General features: G+C 37.4%; 1 protein-coding gene across 1 annotated transcript in view; it reads left to right on the forward strand.

The window, feature by feature from the left end:
• Positions 1–22,892, forward strand: part of LOC144457639 (uncharacterized) — a 109,668-nt gene that overhangs the window by 16,330 nt on the left and 70,446 nt on the right. The gene's annotated exons all lie outside the window — the stretch shown is intronic.

Below are 22,892 nucleotides of genomic sequence, written 5' to 3' on the forward strand. Positions count from 1 at the left end.
CAAAGGGTTTCTGGGATGAAAGTGTTGAATAAATATGAATTATTTTGCATTTTGTTTTCCTTTCCATCTCTGCCTCAATCTCTGTCCAAGATTCAATAGGGCCCCATCTTATGTTTCTCTCACTTTCCTTCTTTCACTAGGAAGTAGGAAACTGTGAGTCTGGAATGGTACATAAATGTCTGACCAAAAACAATGCAACTTTGGACTATAGCACCTCAGCTTTGTCATGCAAATGGAAAAGAAGGGAGGTGGCTGATAGAGTATTTATAGTCAATCATGAAGAGCTTTAATTCCTCTGAAAAAAGCCATCATCCCTCTCGGATGAATCAGGGCAGCTCTGTGCACCCAAGTCGTTCATGCCCACCCTAAAGTTTGGCCTCAAGGCCAACAGGTCAAAGTAAAGAACTCTTAATGGGGGGAGGGGGGCAGCTAGGTGGCTCAGTGGATAGAGAGCACTGGCCCTGGAGTCAGGAGGACCTGAGTTCAAATCTGGCCTCAGACACATAATACTTACTAGTTGTGTGACCCTGGGCAAGTCACTTAACCCCCATTGCCCAACCCAAAAATAAATAAATAAACAAACAAATAAATAAGCAGATAAATAAATAAATGGAGAAATGAATGAATGAATGAATGAATAAGCAAACAAGTAAATGAATGAATGAATGAATGGATAAATAAATAAATAAATGAGATTGACTGATGACTATGTGTTCAAAAAAAATAACTTTTAATGGACCCTTCTCCCCACTGCCCCTTGGCAAGTACATAAGGAAGGGAAACCAGATTATGTGTGTTTTTTATGTCAGGATTCTCAGACCTGTTTTAGGTCCCATGGATCAGGGGCCTGTCTGGTCCTAAGAGTGTAGAACTGTCCCAGAGTCTCTCTATTGTGACAGGTTTCAGGAGGGACTCTATCTGGCATGTTTATTTACTCCTTAGCATAGTGAGATTTTGAGACCTGACATGACCCTCTGTGAATGGGTATGAATATGAAACAAATAGAAGTGGGGAAAGGGTCTCAGAGCCCCATGCAAATATACTGCGATGTGTATTTCTTAATCTCCCACCTCTGACAGATATTCACCTTAGGCCTGAAAGGAAGAAGCCTGTAAATAAAAACTAGGGGAGGCGAAAGGAAAGCCATTATATTGAGTTTCTAGAAACTACTTGACCTAAGAATGAAACATTATCCAAGTACAACTAGGACAAACTCATTAGCTATGAAGCTCCAACTATCAGTTTTCCCAAGTTTATCTATATCAGATTTCGTGTTAGTAAACCATTAAATAGAAGGGCCTCTATCATAGCCTTTACATTTTGTATAGTACCTAATAAGATGCTGATGCCTAATCAATTCCTAATAATTCAAAACAAAGAATCTTAGAGTCAAAGGGATATAGAAGAGGTCTTCCTAACTCAGGTTCAGCACCTTATCCTCTATAATATCCTGCTGTCCTCAACAAGTGAGCAAACTCCAAAGAAATTTATATTCTCATTAAAATTAAATGCTCCTTATTAAGATGGAGCTTCAGAAATGCTATTTCTTAACATTTGACACCTCAGTAACTTTTTTATTGCATATTACTTGCAAAAAAGAAAGAAAATGTATTTTTTTATCCACAGAATGTTACCTTCCTGACCCAAAGTTTAAAAAAAAAAAAGTCATATATTAGATAGAGATAGCCTTAAAAGATTTCTGATTCTGGACTGATTTTATAATTGCCTGAATCACCCTGGATATGTAAAGAACCTTGTTCCTATTTCCATTAACCATTTATTGAATGTCTGCTATGTTTGGGCACTGGGGATATAAAGAGGCAAAAGACATTGACTACTCCATGAGGGACTTACCATCCACTTAGGGCATAAGCATGTTTACAGGGATCTGTGATTTCCTCAATGTGAATGTTCCCTTCATTAATCTTCATCCTGGGAGACTCTGGGTCATATCCTCCCTACAAGTTCATCACAGGAGGTCCACTGGAGACCTTCTTACTTTCTCCTGATGGTGTGAGGATACCAGCGGAGTATTCTGGCCTTTCATCTGCCATCCCTTGCCTTTGCCACATGATCAGCCCATTTTCCCTTTCTATCACACATTTCCCTGATAAAATTTTTTCCTCCAGTTCCTCTTCAGATTTCCTCATTGGTTATTTGTTGGAACATGCTTTTACCCATTATAGACCTCTTCAGTGCTTACTGGTAAAATGTTGGTATTTCTGGGCAGAACTGCCATTGCCAAATCATGTTGCAGCTAATTTTTCTCTCATCTAATTCTCATTCCCTATTAATATGTAAGCTTCTGGGGGGCAGAGACTAGCTTGTGCACTTGCATTTGTATCCTTGACACTTAGGACAGCATCTGGCACATAGCAAACACTTCATAAATGCTTTTGATTCATTTGTTCATAATTTGAGCAGTAGATATTTTTGATCTAATTGATATTTCCTATGAAATGGTAGGGCCAAATTAAAATAAATAATGATCTTAGAGTATTGACCCACAAGAAAATATGGAATAAATCTCCAGTCCAAAAAACAATTACAAAGGAGTCATTAAGGACGAGGAGCAAGAATATAAAATTAGCTATCAGTTGCCATGATAAATCATACATACACTGCCCTGCCAGCATAGTAGAATGAAAAGAGTGCCAAGTTTGCTATCTACCAGTTTTGAGTCCATATCTCAGTTCTGCCCCTTACTACTTGTTTGACTTGGGTCAAATGTCTTAAGCTGTCTTAGCCCCAGTTTCCTCATCTGTAAAATGAGGGGGTGAGATGAGATAACTCCTAGAAGGTCCCTTGTAGGATTTGATCCTATGATCCTTTGTTCTCCCATCCATTCCATCAGCAGCAAATTTGATTAAGTAACTAAGATGATGAACTGCATGCCCTGAAAATGCTGTTAAAAAAAAAAAACACCTTACTATTCTTACATTATAGGTCTTTATTTTTAGAAGATTGTGTCCCAGGCCAAAAGTTAAGCCATGGGCTAGAGCCAGCTAAATCATTAGTAATTCAGCCCTAGAAACTATGCAAATCACATGGAAGCTGGGTGTGTGTCTTCTTGACCAAAAGCAAGCATGATTTTCCAAGTCTTATGCTGCCTTACCGAATTTACCCATAACTTTCATCTGGATCCCATCAACTGAATATTTTCCACTGACATTCAAATTATTGAGCCAAGATTCAAAATCCCCAGCCCAGGAATGTATCATAAAACTTTTGTTGCCTATAGCAGCAATGACGATTTCACTTGTGCACTTCCAAGCCTGATGCTTTGATACCTCATTCTGTTTTAAGACTTCATTTTTAAAAGGGTATTTCATTTCTAGGAAATTGTGTTAAATCAAATGACTGCGTTTTTTTCCCTTCTGTTTAAAGGAGAGTTTGGGGAGGGGCCCAGATGACTTCAATTATTGGCTTAATTCAACTTCTTGCTGAATATATGAATGAGTAAAGCATTTATTAAACACTTAATATGTACAAAAAAAACTATTAGAAAAATAAGACAATCCCTGCTGTTGAAAAGCTCACATTCTAATGGAGAAACAATACATATGGAAGGTCTCAGATGTAAGTCAAATGGAAAAGTTCCATGCTCCTTAGAGTTCCACAGAAAAACAGATGGTAATGTTTCTTCTTTAGCATTGATGAAAATCATATAAGTTTCTGATGTTGAACCATTTTACAAGGACTTTGGTGATAAGAACTTTCCCTTCTGAGACTTCAATAGATGTGGCTGTAGTGCTTGAAAGGGGCAGTTACCAGACTGTACTAGGGTTGCTTCCCAGGATGATGGCTACAGGCACTAAACTGGAAATATTGCTGCTCTCACTGCTCTTGTGCTCAAAGTTCTGGGTTGTGTAAATCAGGATTTGAAGGGAGATGATAATCAAGGTGATGGTGCTGATGGTTTGCTTTGCCTAACCTCTTATCTTCCCTTAGGAGCTTTGCTATTGCAACTAGGTTGGCTTGCCTGCAGTGGCAGTTGGTGGAAATGCCTGGTCCCTACTCCATAGAAGCCACTTTCCCAGAGTTAAGCTGGAAGCAGGATAAGTGGTCTGGGGTGGGGTGGGGGGGATGCTGCCACGTCCAGAGCTCCTATGTTAGCAATTGGTCACTAATCTTGCAGTGTTGATGAGAAAGTAGGCCATTTTTCCATTAGGATTTGTCCCCTCAGTGATGACTATAGGGCCTAAGCTGAAAGCACGATTAGTATTTTGGGGTTTCTTGACTCTTGAAAACAGCTGCTGGGCAGCCTCCATCAGGGTCTGAGGGGAGGTAGTGATCAAGAGGGTGATGTTGGTTTAACTTATTTGATGTTGCTGCCTTCTTTCTCCCCCCTCAAAGTACCTTGTTGGTGAATAAAGGAAACGTTGCCCAAAATGTTAGCTTATAAAAGTAAACGTAGCCTAACTGTGGCTTGGAATATTTTAGAGTGTGTGTTTATGCTTTATGATTAGCCTTTAAGACTTCTATTTTAATAAAATTCCTTTATGGTGTGCTCTTATTTCTGTACTACTATCCCTCACTAAGTGTTCAGAAAATTAAGTAAAAATATATTCTTTCTCTCAATTTTCTTTTCCTCTAGGACCTACTTCTTTTTTATTTTCCTCTTCCATTTTTCCTAAGAATTATATGAACTTATTGGACATACTGTTACTTCATTGGCTTTCTCCATAGTTGAACATAGAGGGTCTTCCTTTTGAAGATCTCAAATTACTTTACAAAAAATTGATTATATACTGTGTTTCTTTATAATATTTCCTTACCCAATTGTATCTGCCACTTAGATTTTTGTTGCAGATAAGGTTTTTTTCAACATAATTATAGCCCCTATATATGCAGTATGTCTAGTTCTCCCTTCATCATTTGTCTTTTCTTATTTTTATATTACCAATGTTTTCTCATTTTAATAACACATAAATATTCCATTATATTATAACTCCACAAATAGTTCAATCCTTCCCTTACTGTTGGATGCATAGATTATTTCCATTTTTCTACCCTTACAAATACTGTAGGTATGAATTTTTTGTATAGATTTTTTTTCTCTTAAATTATATCCTTAAGATATATCCCCAATATTAGGTTTTTCATTGTTGTCTTACACGTTGCCAGATTCTTCTCCAGAAAGATTGTACCAATTTACAGTTCTACTAACAATGCAATAGTGTACCTGCTTCCTCTCAGCCCTCTGGACAGAGAATTTTATCTCTTTTAATGATTTTTTTTACCAAATTAATGAGATTGACTGGGTAGTAAATCAAAACAGTTTTCAATGTGCACTTCGTATAATTGGTGATGTTCAAGTGACTTAGTTAACAATTTGTGTTTCTTCATGTGCAAATTGGTCATATTCATTGGCCATTTGTACATGGGGGACAGGATATGGAGATGTAGCTGGACAATGATTCCTGTAGATAGTGTGGAAGCCAAAAACTCTGCAGAAGTCAAGCTATATTAATAGAGGAGTAGTGTCTAGAATAGGCAAAATCATATTCTTGTCACATTGTGACAAGATTAGGCTGCATCTGAAGTATTGTCAATTCCAAATAACCTGTTTTAGGACAAGCTAGAAGGCACTGAGACAAAGACAGTGAGGGAGGAAGAAAGGAAGGAGGGAAGGAGGAAAGGAAGGGAGGAAGGAAAGAAGGAAGGGAGGGAGGAAGGAAAGAAAGAAGGAAGAAGGACAGAAGGAGGGAAGGAAGGAAGGGAGGGAAGAAAGAAGGAAAGAAGGGAGGGAGGAAAGGAGGAATGGAGGAAGAATAGAAGGAGGGAAGGAAGAGAGGAAGGAAGACAGAAGGGAGAAAGGAGAGGAGAGAAGGGAGGAAGGAAGGAGGGAAAGAGGGAAGGAAGGAAGGAAGAAGGAAGGAAGGAAGGAAGGAAGGAAGGAAGGAAGGAAGGAAGGAAGGAAGGAAGGAAAGAAGGAAGGAGGAAGGAAGAAGAAGGAAGGAGGAAGGAAGGAAAGAAGGAAGGGAGAAGGAAGGAAAGAAGGAAGGGAGGAAAGAGGGAAGGGAGGACAGAAAGAAGGCAGGAAGGAAGGAAAGAAGGGAGGGAGGAAAGATAGAAGGAGGGAAGGAAGGGAGAGAGGAAGGAAGGAAAGAAGGAAAGAAGGAGGGAAGGAAGGGAGGAAGGAAACAAGCATTTATGTAGTGCTGTGCTCAGTGCTTTATAAATATCTCATTTGGCCCTGACAATTCTGGGAGGTAACTCCTATTATTATCTCCATTTTACTGTTGAAGAAACTGAGGCAGAGAACCACATACTATGAGGATCATTTGAAGGAACTAGAATAAAAAGGGGAGGAAACTCTGGAGAAAAGAGATATCACAACTATCTATAAATATTTGAAGGACTCACATATGTAAGAGACATTACATTTGTTTTATGTAGCCCCAGAGAGTAGATTTAGGAACTACAGGTGAAAGCTGTAGAAAAGCAAATTTAGGTTTGAAATAAGGGATAATTCTCTAATGATTAGAGCTCTCCAGAATTAAAACAGATTGCCTCAATAAGCAGTGAGTCTCCTACTTACTGCAGAACTTTAAGCTGGCGTATTGCCTGCCAGGCCAGCTAAAGAGCAGACTACTGTTCATAAATGGGCTAAGTTCCCTTCCAACTTTGAGAGCCTGTAATAAGGATATACATTTGCATCAGTTCCTTATAGATTCTGATTACCAGGTTTTATCTATTTTCTAAAAGCACTTTTAACAGAATATATGATTTCAAATATTATTATCATGTGTACCTTAATGATGGAGAAAATGAAACATAGATAGGTGAAATGACTTTTTTATATAGTTCAGAGGTTCTCCACATATTTTTTGTATCCTGGACTCCCATGGTAGTCTGCTAAAATATATGTAGCCCATCTCATAATAACGTTTTTAAATGAAAAAAATAAGATAACAGAGTTATAAATGAAATCAATTATATTGAATTAAAGTTATCAAAGCATTCTTAAAAACAAAGTTCAGAGACCCTAGGTTAGGAATATTTGCATTTTGGTTGTGGAAGGTAAACGATTTGATGTTAGAAATGCCTCCTTTGGACCTGTGGGCCATCCTAATCTTTTTGCGTCTACTTTTTTCTTCATTTTCCTATTTTTTTCCTTTCCATATCTGAGAATCAAATGAAGGTCATAAACATTGTATGCTGCAATAGATAGTTCTTTCAACTGATATGGCCAAAAAAAAATTGTCATGCTGCTGTGTGTGTGTACTCAGTCCCAACAATGCATCAGAGTGGGGATCATTATATAGGACAGAGGGTAAGGAGTTGGGGAGGGAGAAGAATAGGGCATCCCAGCTGCTAAGCCTTTCAAAACCGATACTGCCTTCTTAATTTTTCAGAAGCTTATTTGAAATAAAGAAGCCTTCTTTAGGAATTATTGGGGTATTGGATCCCTATGACAATATCTGATAATAATATGTTTCAGTTCCTCTCTTCCAACAAGAAACCCTGGGGGGCAGGGGATGGGGTGGGAAGGGAGTAGGAGGAAAATCTGCTAAGCACTACAAACCTTTGTCAGAAGCCAATGGCTTTAATCCTTTACGTGAAATTGGAGTCAATAGACTTCCAAAATATTAGTTGAGACTCTCCAATTCTCCAAAGAAAAGACTTTGAATATTTATATCATTTATTAGCTTATCTTTCAAGGATTTGGCCACATCAAGGTATTTTGCAAGTTGTAAAGTGGTATGTATGTCAGATATAACTTATTATCATTACTATATTACTATTACTATCATTATTACTAGGACTCAGCTCTGCCTTAGTATAGGGTTTCTTAGTTGTTGTGTATGTCATAGACCCCTTTGGCAACCTGGTGAAACTTGTGGATCTTTTATCAGAATAATCCTTTTAAATGTATAAAAAATACTTAGGAATATAAAAGAGAATAATTATATCTAAATAAAGATGTAATTATTCCCAGCCAAGTTCACAGATCCCTCAGGCATCCCTTTGGGGTTAGAAGGTCCATGGACTCCTACTTAAGAATCTCTGCCTTAGTAGAATTATCCTTGTGAGTCCTTTTAGCCAAAAAACTTAATTATCCTATAGCCAACTTGGTTTGAAGATTCTCTGAATTTATCTATGTCCTGACAGAAAGATGATAGACTCAAGGTACAGAATGAGACATACATTTTCAAACATAGTCAATGTGAGAATGTGTTATACTTTTACCACGCATGTTTATTATAAAGGTTTTGTATTACATTTTCCCATGGGGGGGGTGAAGAGACATAGGTGAAAGAAGGAAAGAAGGAAGGGAGGGAGAAAAAGAGAGGAGTGGGGAGGGAAGGAGGGAAGGAGGGCAAGGAAGGAAGGAACGGAGGGAGGGCAATGTCACTAGATAGAAAAATATAAGGCAAGGAGTGGGTGTAAGAAGAGTGGAAAGGTAAGAAGGAGACTAGGTTATAAAAGGCTTTAAATGCCAAACAGAAGATTTTGTATTTGATCCTGAAGGCCAAAGGAAGCCACAGTAGTTTATCAAATGGGGAAAGTGGGAGGGGGGTTGAGAGAGGGTGTCACATCTATGTTTTAGGAAATTCACTTTGATGACATGTTGTGTGTTATAGAGATCTATAATGCCATGCATAATTTTCCTTTTTCTGTTTTATGTATATGGAAATGCCTATTTTATTTGGTGTTAAGTTCAAAATAAAAATACATTTTTAAAAAGTCTTAGTTGAGCTGATGATCCTTAGATAATAGGCATACACTCACTGTTAGTCCATGGGAGAAGCCTTTCCAATTTGTTATAACACCTGCTCAACTTTGGGCTCTTCAGAAAGAGTGCTCAGGAATCCAGAGTCACTTACACACCACGATAAGGCATCAAAGGAGGAATTAAGGGGAAGCCTGATAAAGGCAAATGACTACCAGCCATTCTATTGAGTTGGAGCACTTAGTCTATGAGTCACTCATATTTTTTCAGTCAGCTTTGCTATGATTGGTAAGTGCTAAAGGTGAGCAGATTAACAAGAAGAAAATGCTATAGATAGTCTCATTGCAAATGGGTTAAGTTAAACAAAGGCTCTGATCTGGGAGGGGGAGTTGGCAAGGAGTGAATGGTTATTGATAATGACACAAAGAAAGAAAAGCAGAAAAGAGCATCAATAGACAATTTTTAAATACCCGGAAGAGAGTAGCAAAAGTTAAAAAAGGGATGCAGACAAGCAGAGCAGTTTTACCACATTAAATTCAAAATATGCTTTAAAACCTTCTTCTGTTTTTCTGTATATTGAAATGTCCATGGGTGTAAGTTCATAATAAAAAAAAAAGAAAAATGTAAAATAGGATGAGTGGAATTGTACTGCCTATAGGAATTTGAGGTATAAGCTTGAGAGCTCGTGATGGTAATTGAATCTCTAATCTATGGCTTTCTTGGATAGTGAGAAAAGAGACCATCAAATTTCTTTGATTCTCACAGAAGAGCAGAGTTTTATACTTACCTCAGCACCACCCCAACTATTATAATTCCACTGGATTGTTCTGTGGTGGATAGGACATTGGACAGGAAATTGGGGGAAACTGGTATTCTAGATCTGCTTCTGCTACCAATTTTCTGTGTAACTTGGGTCAGTCACTTACCCTTTACTTGGCTTCAGTTTCCTCAGCTATAAAATTAACAACTCATAGAATGCAATAATATTTTTAAGTAAACTCAGTGGGCCGACACATTTGACTTGTTGGATGAGTTATATCAAATGTAAACTCTTCTTCTGGTTTGCAGGACACTACATGATCTAGGTCCACTCTATTGATCTGATCATATTTCCCTCCGCTTTTGAATACTCATGTGCCTTCACACCGGGCAAAGAAGTTTCCAAATACACCATGGTCATTCTCACCTTCATGCCTTGGTTCATGCTATCATTACCCTTCCTGGAATGTACTTCCTCTTACCCTCTACTTAGCTACAGTTTACTCACCCTTCCTGGCCCAGTTCAAGTCCCACTTCCTCTGTGAAGTCTTCTCCACCTCCTCTGGCTCAGGATGATCCCATCTCAGATCCTCTGGTCCTTACACTTAGCAGCATACTTAATTACTTCCTCATTGTGTTGGGTGCATTAGTTTTGTCTTCCCAGGAAGAGCAGCAAGTAGGGAAAAGGTGATTAGATTTGAAGTCAGAAGACCTAGGTTTGAGTCATGGTTCTATTGCATATTAGCTATGTGACCCTGGTTAAGTTGGTTTTCTTCTCTTAGTGTCAGTTTCCTTATCTATGACATTAGGAGCTTTGGGATCCTAGGTGAGTCTCAGTGGATGTATTCTATTTATGGAATCAGGAAGATCTAAATTCAAATCCCATTTCATGAGTTTACTGGCTGTGTGACCTAGGAAAGACATTTAACTTCTCACAAGCTCTGTTTCTTCATCTGAAATATGAGAGGGTTGGACTTGATGACTTTTATGTTTCCTTCCAAAGCTAAATTCCATAATCTTACATGTTACTTAACCATTCAGTGTTCTAGACAACTCTCCAAGGCTACAAGTTGCTATCCAAGAAAGAAATGGTATGGAGAGAGTTCCCCATCCTTCAAAGTTTTTAAGCAAAAGTGGACAAATCACATGTAATTTATAATGCAAAAGAAGTTCTGTTTCAAGTGTGGCTTGAATTAGCTTCTGAGGTCCTTTCTATCTCTGAAATTCATATATTCTGTTAGTAGTCTGACATTTACTTCCTTTATAAAAAATAAAATTACATATTTTAACACATCATACAAACCCCCACGATATTCCCAGTTAATCTTCTCAACATATAATCACATCCCCTCCCCAGTCAGGTAAAACATTAGAATGATTGTTGGTATATGCTATATATGGAATTGATTGTTGATACATGAGATATAGAATGATTGAGGATATAGGCAGCCTTATACTTTAGTAATTTTCCATTTGTTAACAGAAAGAATGAGTAAATGCTTTATAAGTTAGTGTAAACATTGTCCAGTATTTTTATCTGTATTTCCATCTTTTAAAGTTCTTGTTTGTTTCTTTTTTCTTACTGTTAGAAAACAATTGCAATTAATATCTTAACACAGGTCTTTTCTTATTGGTCTGATGTTTACTTCCTCTAACTCTTCATGCCTTTCAGCAAAAATCAACAAAGAAGGCACTGGATATATGACATGATATTTCCTGTCTTGTGGACATGAATGCCAAGACATGATGGCAAATGTCAAAAACAGAATCAGTAGAGGAGAGAACAACAGGTGTTTGAGAGAATGCAAGAATTGTTTCTCTCTTGGTCTTCACTTGTTATTCACATAGCATTATGGGACAATGTAGTATGGAACAGCAAGTAGTTTGTAAAGTTCTTTGGTATTCCTGTTAGCATTGTAACATCCAGCTGGCATCCAGGATTGGAATGGGCCATATGGAGTTAGTTCTAATGTGATATATAGTTCATATATCTCAAAAGGCTTGAGCAGAGAAATAAACTATCCATCTATTTTTTCCTCAATAGTCTGTGTTATGTGTACTGCATAGTCATAGGCTCACGAACAATTCAAAAGCTTCTGCAGATCTCTTTTTGCTGGTATAAAAGTATGATTTTTGCTACATGTCATCTACATGGTTTGCCCCAGAGCAAAATGACTATCTTTCCCTGGAATCATGTGGAAGTGGCAAACAGTCAGTAAAATCCTCTGGAGAGGAACTGGGCTCTCAGCTCATTATCTTGGACCTGTCATTTGTCTTTCCATTCTCACATTTCAGTCTGACAGCTCAGTTCCCTCCTATGTGTCATCAAGGAGTTATGAGGCGGGGATGAAGATGACTAGGTTTGTGCTAATCAGATAATTACATCTGAATTATGTTTTTAGATTTCACCACTAATAGTTTTTTAATGTCCATATTTCCTTGGGTTTCAGTTCCATTTAGCTTCTTCTTAACTGTCATATATAGTAATTCATTCAAAGTTCTTTTATTATCTTGTTCCAGATGACCTGTTTTCCATAATTTTAGTCCTTGTTGAAATAATAAAAATAATGCCTATAAATTACCTAGGTTTAACACAGAGTATATTAATTTATTCTCTTAGTACTAAGCTGGAGCCACATAGCCAAAGGAACTGGTTCAAAAGCAAAAAATTCAATCAAATTAATTAGTTGTTTTGACCACACTTAAATGGCAAGTTTCATGACATATAGAATCAAGCTAACTTAATTGACTTTTTCATCTCTCTTTTTTGTATTAAGGGGTTGTTTTTGCCAGCAAGATCATAGAATTTAGAGCTGGAATGGGTTTATAATCATCTAGTCCCATCTTCTAATTTTACACAGAAGAAATTGAGGCCCACAGTATACAAACACTACCAACTTTTCTGCCTTTTCTTTCCCCTTCCAAACCCAATTCTACCATTTGGGGCTATTTAACTAATAAAAGTGAGGTTTCAGAGCTAAATAAAAAAGCATAAACACTATATGCCACATACTACATGAAGACAGTCCTGTCCTAAAGAAGTTTATTTTCTAATAAAGGGAGATAGTATGTATAGGGAAGTGGTCACCAGGGAGGGATATTTTAGTATGGAAAGTTAGAAAGATGATATGTGGAAATATTGGCAGTCTATACTACCAGAATGGTGGCTGACAAGGAGATGACTTTAGAGTAAAGTATAACATGGCTCAGCCAGGTCTACATGTAGTGATAGCTGAGACAACCACCATTTAGGACCATGGGGACCCAGAGTGAGAGTTCCAGTGATAAAATGGTTGCATCTTCTGGTACGTGGTTTATGGTCTTAGCAGCATAAGTTGAAGAAGACATAGCTGGGGAGTAAAGGGAAGCTTGGCTAAACCAGGCTACAGTAAGTCTTGTATGTATGGATAAAATCATATTATTAGTGGATGATGCCAACTAGCCACAACTAGTAAATTGTGGTTTTTATTTTTCTCAAACAGTTGTGATTTTTTTTCAAATCGTAGTAAGCTTCACGAAGCTAATACGCCAGGTCAAACCATAAGCCATCTTACAAGATGTGAATACTAGAGTAACAATAGCCTGGAATTTGATACTTCAGAGATTGAAGAATGCCTACTCTTATCTTCCTTCTCTACATCTCACACAGGCCAACAAATGTATGGCACTTATTTAAGAACACAGCCCAGAGCTAGAAGCAACTGAATTCTCATTATGAGTCTGACATGACTTGAAGAATATATAGTTGTGACCTTGGACTAATTACTTAACCTCATTGCCCTCAAGCCTTCTCTCATCTGTCAAAAGAAGGCTCTTCCTGAGCCACTGTGAAAATGAATTGGCTTTTGCAGTGTTCCTAGAAAATGGTAATATTTTGAGTGATTGCTAAATTGGAGCACTTGACCCAGCAAGTGATCAGCTTAAGTGATTAAAAGTAAGTTGTTTCCATTATCAAAAGATGAGTAACTTTTGAAAACAAATTTTCATTTTTTTATCATTCCATTCATATCCTCCTAATATTCCATTTCTTTCTGGATCAACTTAGTTTAATGTTTAGCTTAGATATTCCTATAATATTCCTCCTAGGCTTCTGTTTCATTAATTTTCACTATAAAATGATATGGAGGGGGGCAGTTAGGTGGTACAGTGGATAGAGCACTGGCCCTGAAGTCAGGAGGACCTGAGTTGAAATTCGGCCTCAGACCAAACACCTGACACTTACTCGATGTGTGACCCTGGGCAAGTCACTTAAACCCAATTGCCTGAAAAAACAAAAAAAATGATATGGAGAAAACCATAAAATTGTTCCTCTTATTATGATGGAGGCAGCATGGTGTTCTGGGTCTGGAGTCAAGGGATCTAGATTCAGAACCCAGTTCTGCTATTTCATATCTATGGAGTCTTGGGCAAGTCCTTGACTTCTAGACATCAGTTTCCTCATCTGCAAAATGAGGAAGAAGATTTAATCTAGCAATACCACAACATATACCCCCCAAAAAAATTGAAGAAAAGAACTCATGCTTATCAAACATAACAACAGTTTTTTGTTATAGCAAAGAACTGAAAACTAAAGGGATGTCTGTCAACTGAGAAATGACTGAGTAAATTATAACGTATTAATGTAATGGAATATTATTGCACTGTGAGAAATTTTTAAAGGAATTGATTCAGAGAAACCTGTGTAAACTTCTATTAGTTTGATGCTGAGGGAAGTGAGTATAATCAAGAGAACAATTTATACAACTACAACATTGTAAAGAAAAACCATTTTGAAAGACCTAAGAACTCTGATCCATGCAACGGCCTATTCCAAAGGACCAGGGATAGAGCATGTAACTCACTACCTGACAGAGAGGTGAAAATTTTAGGGACAGATTAAAATGTATACATGGCTAATGTATAGATATATCTTTGCTTGGCTATGCTTATTTGCTGCAAAGAAGATGTTGGGGTTTTTTTGTTTTGTTTTTGTTTTCTTAATTGGGATGGAGGATTTAGGAGAGAAAAAAGAAGGGACAGAGATGCTCCCCTCCCCCAATAAAAAAAGAAAAGGAAGAGGATCATTATAGCTGGCATTTAAAAAAAAACTACTCAGAACAGTTGAGGTGCAGAAGGAGATGCAGACAAACAGGATAGCTTTGAAACTAACACACTGAATTTTATTATCCTTTTTTGAATGTAAGCTCCATAATAGGGTTTTGTAGTTTGGGTACAATTTTTTTTTCTATTCTATGTCAAGGAAATGGTCATATTTGCTGTTTTTCAAGTACAGTGTAACAAAAAAAAATTCATTTTAAATGAAAAAAATAAGGCAGGACTAGGTGATACCTAAGTTCCTTGCAATTCTAAGACACTATGATATCTATTAAACTAAGCTTCTTGAGAGAGTGACTGTATTTTACCTTTCTTTTTATCTCTAGCACTTCATACAAAGCCTACCATGTAATAGGTACTTAATAAAAGGTTGTTAACTGACATTTCTGAATTATTCTACTTTGACATTAGTTAATGCAAACCTTAAGTTATTGAAAGCCTTTGTCATGCTGTGTGGCTTAAAGAAAAAATATATTGAATCTTATCCAACATACCACTTACTTTCCAACTGAAAGTCACAAAAGTTAGCTGATGTCTACATCTCACTTCAAAGTTTACTAAGTACATGTATTGCTTCATTTAATCTCATAACAGCCCTATGAATCTGTCACTTCAGTTATTATTATTCTCATTTAACAAATGAAGAAACTAAGGCTCAGAGATATTAACTGACTATACCATGGTCATAGAACTAATGAATATCAAAATCAGAATTTGAACTCGGGTCTTCCTTACTCCAAGCCTATGAATCCAAATGGACCTCATGAAAAAAAAAATCTGTTCAATTGTACCACTTACCTTCCATGTGAAGTTATTTCAGGAAACCTTTATGTAAGCCAAGGTCCAAGTGCAGAAAGATAAGGGTAGAAAAATATCTATTTCTCTATTTATCAATTGGCCTACCAATCTCTATATCTACCTGTATCTCTATCTATAGATATATCTATCTAAAGCCATATATCTATATGTATATTCACATATCTATCTATATCTATAGATATATCTATATACATCTACACATATAGATATCCATATGTATCTATTTATAGATATCAATATCTATTTATATATAGATATATTAATATGGATATAGATAGATATATGGGTATAGATATAGATATAGAAATAGATAAATATGCAGAGATGAGTTTTGAATGTGACAGTGGTCTGATTTAGTCTCTTTCCTAAATTTCCAAAGCAAGGCCTTTTATTACACCATCTCAGAGGGAGAGAGGGGAGTGAGGAGGGCAGGAAATGCCAGACAAAAGGTTTTTGATGGTTTGGTTTTTTGTTGTTGTTGTTGTTTGTTTTGGTTTGGTTTTTTGTGGTTAGCCTTGGAAAAGCTGTGCTTGGAAAAACCATCTGAGGTTAGACTTTAATATAAACTGAAGTTTAAAAGGATCTTTGTAGTTACTATGTGTGTGTTTTTACATCTGTTGCTATAGCTTTGTCGGTGACAATTTTTATGAATGGTAGTTTATGAATGACAGCACGAAATGTAGTTTATTCCTTATTTCTCCATGTCTATATCACTCAATCTTCCTTGGCAATCAAACCTCTTCAAGGAAAATTGTAATAGCACTTAGAGCTAGTTACTCCAGGCACCCAGCAACTCCAACAGATAGAGGGAGAAAAGCCTTTAGTTCTTCCCCATCATCTGTAAGTTGACCAATGCTTTAGTTTTGCCAAGAGAGGAACGGCTCCTGGTGGCCCACCCTCTTTACGGTGTCCTTCAGCTCAGGACTCTTAGCACTTCCACTCTCCCTGTGGATTCAAATGCCCCAGGTGAGGAACAGACCGGTTCCCCAGAACAAAATGTCTAGGAACCCCCTGGTACATGCCAGTGTGAAAACTGAAACTAGAATATGGTTTACATATGGAAATGATTTTTGGCTTCAGCAAGCTAAAATGATTTCATGCTCTGTTCTAGAGGACTGAAAACGGCAGAATATAGAAGAGTAAGCCCAAAAGAACCTAGATTCAATACCTAGTTCAGCTGCATGTGTGACTTTGGGCAAGTCATCTCTCTTCTCTGGGCCTATTTCCTCACCCGTAAAATGGAATGAATGATCTTGCAACCCGCCTTCCAGCTCTAAATCCTATGATTCCATGGTATTCATACCACCACACCAAAAGATATCAGCTTTTTCCTCTGGTCTCCTTCAAGACTCAGTTTAAGCATTACCTTCTACATGAACCATTTCCAGACCTCCCAGCTTCTAGAGCCTTCCCCCACCCCCACCCCCACCCCCCCAAAAAAAACCACTTTGGATTCATTTTGTATGCACTCTATACTTATATAGATACATGTTGTCTCCCTATGTAAGGAATAGAGAGCTAGTCTTGAAGTCTAGAAGACCTGAGTTCAAATCTAACAGAAGCCAGTAGATACCAGAGGTAAGTAGTTGAGCAGAAGAAAGAGAACATTCCAGGTATGAGTGACAGCTAGAGAGAATGCCCAGAACTGAGAAATGGAGTGTCTTGTCTGTGTAACAGCCAGGAGGCCAGTATCACTGGATGGAAGAGTACATGTTGGGGAGTAAAGTGTAACAAGACTGGAAAGGTAAGAGGGTGCTAGGTTTTGATGGCATTTGAATGCCAAACAGAGCATTTTGTATTTGATCCTGGAGGCAATGAGAAGCCACTAGAGTTTGAGTAAGGAAGCAACACAATTAGACCTGAGCTTTAGGAAAATCCCTTGAGTGCCTGAATGAAGGATGGGTTGAAGTGGGGAAAGACTTGAGGCAGGCTATTGAAACAACCAGGCTGCAGATGATGAGGGTTGGTACCAGAGTGGTAGCAGTGTCAGAAGAGAGAAAGCGAAGTATTTAAGAGATGTTGGAAAGGTGAAATTGATAGGCCTTGGCAATAGCTTGAAGGTGGGGTGGGAAGGAAGGAAGAAGTAAGAGATAGTGAAGAATCCAAAATGACTTCTAGGTTGTAAGTCTGAGGAATTGGGAGGAAGGTGTTGCCCCCTACAGTAATAGGGAAGGTTGAGAAGAGAGGATTTAAGAGAAAAAAAATGAGTTCTGTTTGGGACATTATCGGTTTAAGATGACTAAGGAATCCAGTTTGAGATGTCTGAAAGGCAGTTGTAGCTGCAAGATTGAAGGTCAGCAGAGAGACTGGGGCAGGAAAGGTAGAATTGAGAATTCTCTGCACAGAGTACTTGTCCAGCCTCTCTGTCGCCCACATGCATATACCTTTGCCCTTACATAATTCTATCTGTATGTGCATCTTATCTCTTTATTAAATTCTAAGCTTCTTGAGGACAGGTGTTTTTTTTTAATAAATCTTAGTATACCTGATCTTAGGCATAGTGCTTTGCTTTATGTATAGTAGGTTTTTAGGAAATATTTTTGAATTAAATTGAACTAAATTAATCCCATCAATCTCCCCAAAGAGAATCTTTATTTCATGAACAACTTTTAGGACATTGCTAGTGATTAAAGGGTGGAGTTCCAGAAAACAAGGGAGGAGATGGTAAGTGAATGACCAAATTTTTTAAAATGATGTCAAAGAACAGGATTTTAACTTCCAGAATGGGACTTAAGATGTAAAAATGATAGGTTCTTGGACAACAATGGAGCACATTCAATGTGGGTCACTAATAATATACTTGCCTGGAGACTTAAAGATCTAATCAAGAGAGCTTTAAATTGAAAAAGGAGAGGTAGAGAGAAAATTGCTTACATTCAACCTCTAGTGCATCAGTGATAGATATGAGATAGGGTAATATCATCAGAGAGGACCAGTAATTCATGGGAGGCATTACCCAGGAAGACAAAAAAGAATAAAAATTGCTACATAAAGATGGACACAGTACTAGGGGTGATAAAGTACCCCAGAGATCTTAATGTGTGGATATGAGTTTGACCTCTCAGGTATTACTTACTGAGAACTTGATGGAATATGATTCATGATGGGAATATGGCCTTGGAAGGATATACCTTATGTAAAAGTATCAAATTAGATTAGAGACAGAGTACTAGCTTTTTCTATCAAGAACATCTGTGGAAACCAATGTGCTAGAAAAGGAAAATGTAGTAGAAAGCATTTAGATGTGTATCCAAGAAGGAACTAGATTATAGTGAAAATAATAATAAAAAAAAATAACACAGCCAGAATGTGGAAATGGAGAATGCATTTCAAAAGCAAATTAACAAACTGGCACAGGGACAGGATAAAAATTATGATAGCAGGCTTCAACATCTGTCATGTTGAAGAGAGATCAGACTTCTTCTTGGCCCCAGGAGCTGCAGGAAGGCAAAGTTAGGCTGAATGTAAGGGAGAACATCATAGCAATCAGAGCAATCCAAAAGTGGAATTGTCTTGCCTTGGGAAGAAATGGTCAGTATAGACTGAGATTCTTGTTCGAGTACCAGCTGGACCAGATGGCTTCTGAGGTCCCTTCTATATGAGATTCTGTGATCTCTCATTACCAAAAGCAGAACAGCTGAAAAATATTTGGAGATAATTTTACACTCCAAAAGATAAAGGAAAAAAGAGGCAGAAGGTGGGGGTGGGAGGAGTGTTATTCTAGACTAGATTTACCAATCTGATCTTCTTCCTGATCAGCAGCAGAAATTATTGAAATGTTAGAGTCTATAATAGTTAGGAAAGTAAAAGCCAAGGTTTCTCTGTGCATTCTAGATTTTGATAGGACAGATTATGAAGAGTTTGGGAATGGATCATGAGATTCTTCCAGTCTTATAATTTATAAGGGACATAGGTTCAGGAGAAATGGGATACGCAGAGGCTTGAAATAGAAGATTCCCATCAGGAAGAAAGGGGGAAGAGCTTATTTTAAAAGTCCACAGAGATAACTCTCAATAAATTTAAATTTAAAAACACATGAAAACAGGGCAGATAACCGTGGATGAATATAAGAATGTCACAATCCTGTAAGAATTTCAAAACCTCAAATGAGGTAAGGCTTGTGCTGAATGCTCAAAGCAAAAAGGGGCTTTTAAGTTATGTTGGGCATGAGGGAAAGTCAAGGAAGGATGATTACTGGGACAGATAGAATGATGGTAAAAGATAATAGAGAGAAGGCAAAACTACTTGGCTCCTACTACTTTCTTTACCAAAGGGAATGATATTTCAGCCTTGGAAGTATAAGAATAAAAATGTTTGAAAGGAAATTGAACTCAAATGAGGAGATGGTAAGAGAATACTGAACAGCCTTGATTAGTTTAAGGCACCAGGCCCAGATAAACTACATTAGGATAACATTACTTACAGAACTTCTAAGAACTCAGCTACTGCCAGTGATTTCTTGAAAATTAAAAATAATCATGGAAAATAGGAGAGATGCATAAGGTCTAGAGGCAGATAATTTGTCCCAATTTTCAAAAAGATGGATTCTTCAAATTATTAACCTATGGCTTTGACTTGCATTTGAAAATTTTGCTTGGAGCACATTATTAAAGGGAGGGTTTGTGAGCACTTTCGAGAAGCAGTGATAACTATTAGAATTGTTCTAAGGTGGAGTAAGCTACCTCAGGAACTGATGAGTTGCCCACCACTGGAGGACTTGAAGAGAAAGCTGGATGACCAGAAGTTGGGAATGTTATAGAAAGAACTTCTGCTCGAATACAAATTGGGATAGATGGCCTCTGAAGGCCATTCCAACTTTGGGATTATTTAAAGAAAACATTTCTTTCAAATCATGGCTATTCCTGTCAAAGCTAATTTTAGCAAACTTATTTTCCCTTTACAGATAGAAAAGTAGCAAAGGACTAAGAATATATACAGAAAAATATGAGTGAGAAAGATGTTTTTAAAACATATATATGTATTCAAAAATTTAGAATTCATTTTGGTTTTCTTTAGATTCCTTTTCATCTCATTTGTTAATTTCTTTCCAAGCACCTTTATGCACTGAAGTCATAGAAATACATAACATTCAACATAAAATAGAAAGTAAAAATAAGAAATGCATTGACTTGCTCCAAAACACATAACATCCTTCAAGGTGATTAAGTTTAGTGACTTCAAACACACATAATTTCCATCTAATAACTAATGATTAGAGGTAAAGTTGTTTCTTTTCATGGAAAAGAATCCATTATACTCATCTCTAGTAGCAAGTGATTATTATTAAATTATAATTATATTTTTAATGGCTGCATATTTCAACCCGAACTGCTAAAGAATGAAAAAAAATAATTATAGCAAGCAATCCTATGAAAAGCATGTCTAGCAAAATGACTGGGAGAAGGATTCTGGTTATATGTAAGTGTGTGTGTGTGTGTGTGTGTGTGTGTGTGTGTGTGTTTATATAGATGTATGTGCATATATAAAGGTGAAGGACAGACTTGTAATTTCATAGATGTGAGGATCTCCCAAGATAGAAACTGCCTCCACTGATGCAGCTCAACAATTCATAGTAACTTAACAGTCTTAGGGAGTTGATGCAAGGGGTTAGGTAATTTGCCTATGATCACATAATTGGTCAGTCAGTAAACATATATTAAGCTTCCACTTTGTACCAGGCACTATGCTAAGTTCTGGGGATACAAAGAAAGGTAAAAGATAGTCCCTGCTCTCAAAAAGCTCACAGTTTAATGGGGGATACAACATGCAAACAACAATACAAACAAACTTTATACGGAAGAAGTTGGAAATAAAAAGAAAGAAGGCACTAGAATTAAGGGGGATCCAGAAAAGCTTACTGTAGAAAGTGGGATTTTAACTGGGCCATGAATGAAGCCAAGATGCAGAAATCATTAAGAGAAAGTATTCCATGCATAAAGAACAGCCAGTGAAAATGCCCAGTTGGGAGATGAAATATCTTGTTCAAGCAACAGCAAGCCAGTATGTACCAGAGACGTAAAGGTCTTGCTGAATCCAAGGTTAGTGGGCAGACACCACAACCTCTCCAAAGCATTGATTTTCAACTAATTTTGTGTTAGATATTTTGCATTAGCTTCCTATGGATGGATGGATAAATGAATATATTATAGATATAGCATTTGTTAAGGACTTTACTCTGTGCTAGGCACTGTACTTAGCACTGGGAATACAAATATAAGTCAAAAACAAGTCTCTGCTTAAGAAATTTATATTGTAATAGGGGAAGATAAGATATAAACAAGAGATTGAGCATGGCTGGCACTGGTGTTTCCTCAAATGGAGGTTTTGAAGCAGGAACTGGTCAATGGGGGGGGGAGGGAGCTGCAGGGACAGAGCCTTCTCTAGGGTGAGAAGATTATTGGGGAAGACATGGAAAAATTTAGAGTTAGGAATGTAACTGAGAGAGGAATGAGTATGGGTGCAAGCACATGAGGCATTTTAAAGAAATGTCAAATATGATAGTTCTCATGACAATTCTATATGGCTCCAAATCATGGAACACCACTTTATCAGGAGAGTTTAAATTCTCAGCAATCCTAAATGGTATTGGAAAGCTTGGGACCATAAGGGAACTTGAGAGAATGTTAGATCATGACTTAGGATTTAAGTTGTATTAATGAAGACATACTATGCTGAGCAAGGTAAAGGAAAAACCTTGCTTTCTATTCTAGAACACATCAGGACTATTACTTTTTTTTTAAGAGCTGGGTGTTTTAGCAATTGACAAACTAGTAGACAGGCAGAAAAGAGTGACCAGGGTGATAAAAAGACTGGAAATCATGCCAATAGATAAGGTGTCAGACTTAAAGTTGAGACCAGGGTTTTAATTCCTCCTCTGGCAACTGATCAAATATTCAGGGTAGGTTAGATGAGGATAATGCCAAGGTTAGAAACCTCAGAGACTACAAGAATGGTAGTGCCTTTAAGGAAGTTTGGAAGAGGGGTAGGTTTGGAAAGAAAGTTATGAGTTATATTTTCGATATATTGAGTTTGAGATGACGTATAATCCCAATAATGTTAATAGAAGCCATATGTCATAGTTAATAAACATTTATTAAACCCCCAGTGTGATAAACTCTGGGGGTACTAAAAAAAGGAAAGAAGAAAAGAAAAAAGTCCCTGCCCTCAAGGAGTTCACAGTCTAGTGGGGGAAGACAAAACACAAAAGGAAACTGAAAGGAGTAGGGAAGATCCATCTAGTCCCTCTATTTGGCTTCTTTGATCATTTCCTAAAATGTCCTATCTGTCTAAAAGTTGGAAGGGATCAGAAAAGGTTTCGTGTAGAAGGTAGTGCTTGAGCTATACTTTAAAGAAAGGTATTCCTTAAAGGAATACAGGAATTCTATGAATTAGGGGTGAAGAGGGGATGTATTGCTTTTAAAGGGATGGCCACTGCAAATCCTTAATTAGGGTGACTTGGAAATAAAGATTGTAAATTTAGAGCCGGAAAGGACCTTAGAGATAACCTAGTCTTATTTTACAGATGAAGAAACTAAGGCCA

The sequence above is a fragment of the Phascolarctos cinereus genome, unplaced genomic scaffold (assembly GCF_003287225.1).
Source record: "Phascolarctos cinereus isolate Bilbo 61053 unplaced genomic scaffold, phaCin_HiC Scaffold_5;HRSCAF=322, whole genome shotgun sequence".
NCBI lineage: Eukaryota > Metazoa > Chordata > Mammalia > Diprotodontia > Phascolarctidae > Phascolarctos > Phascolarctos cinereus.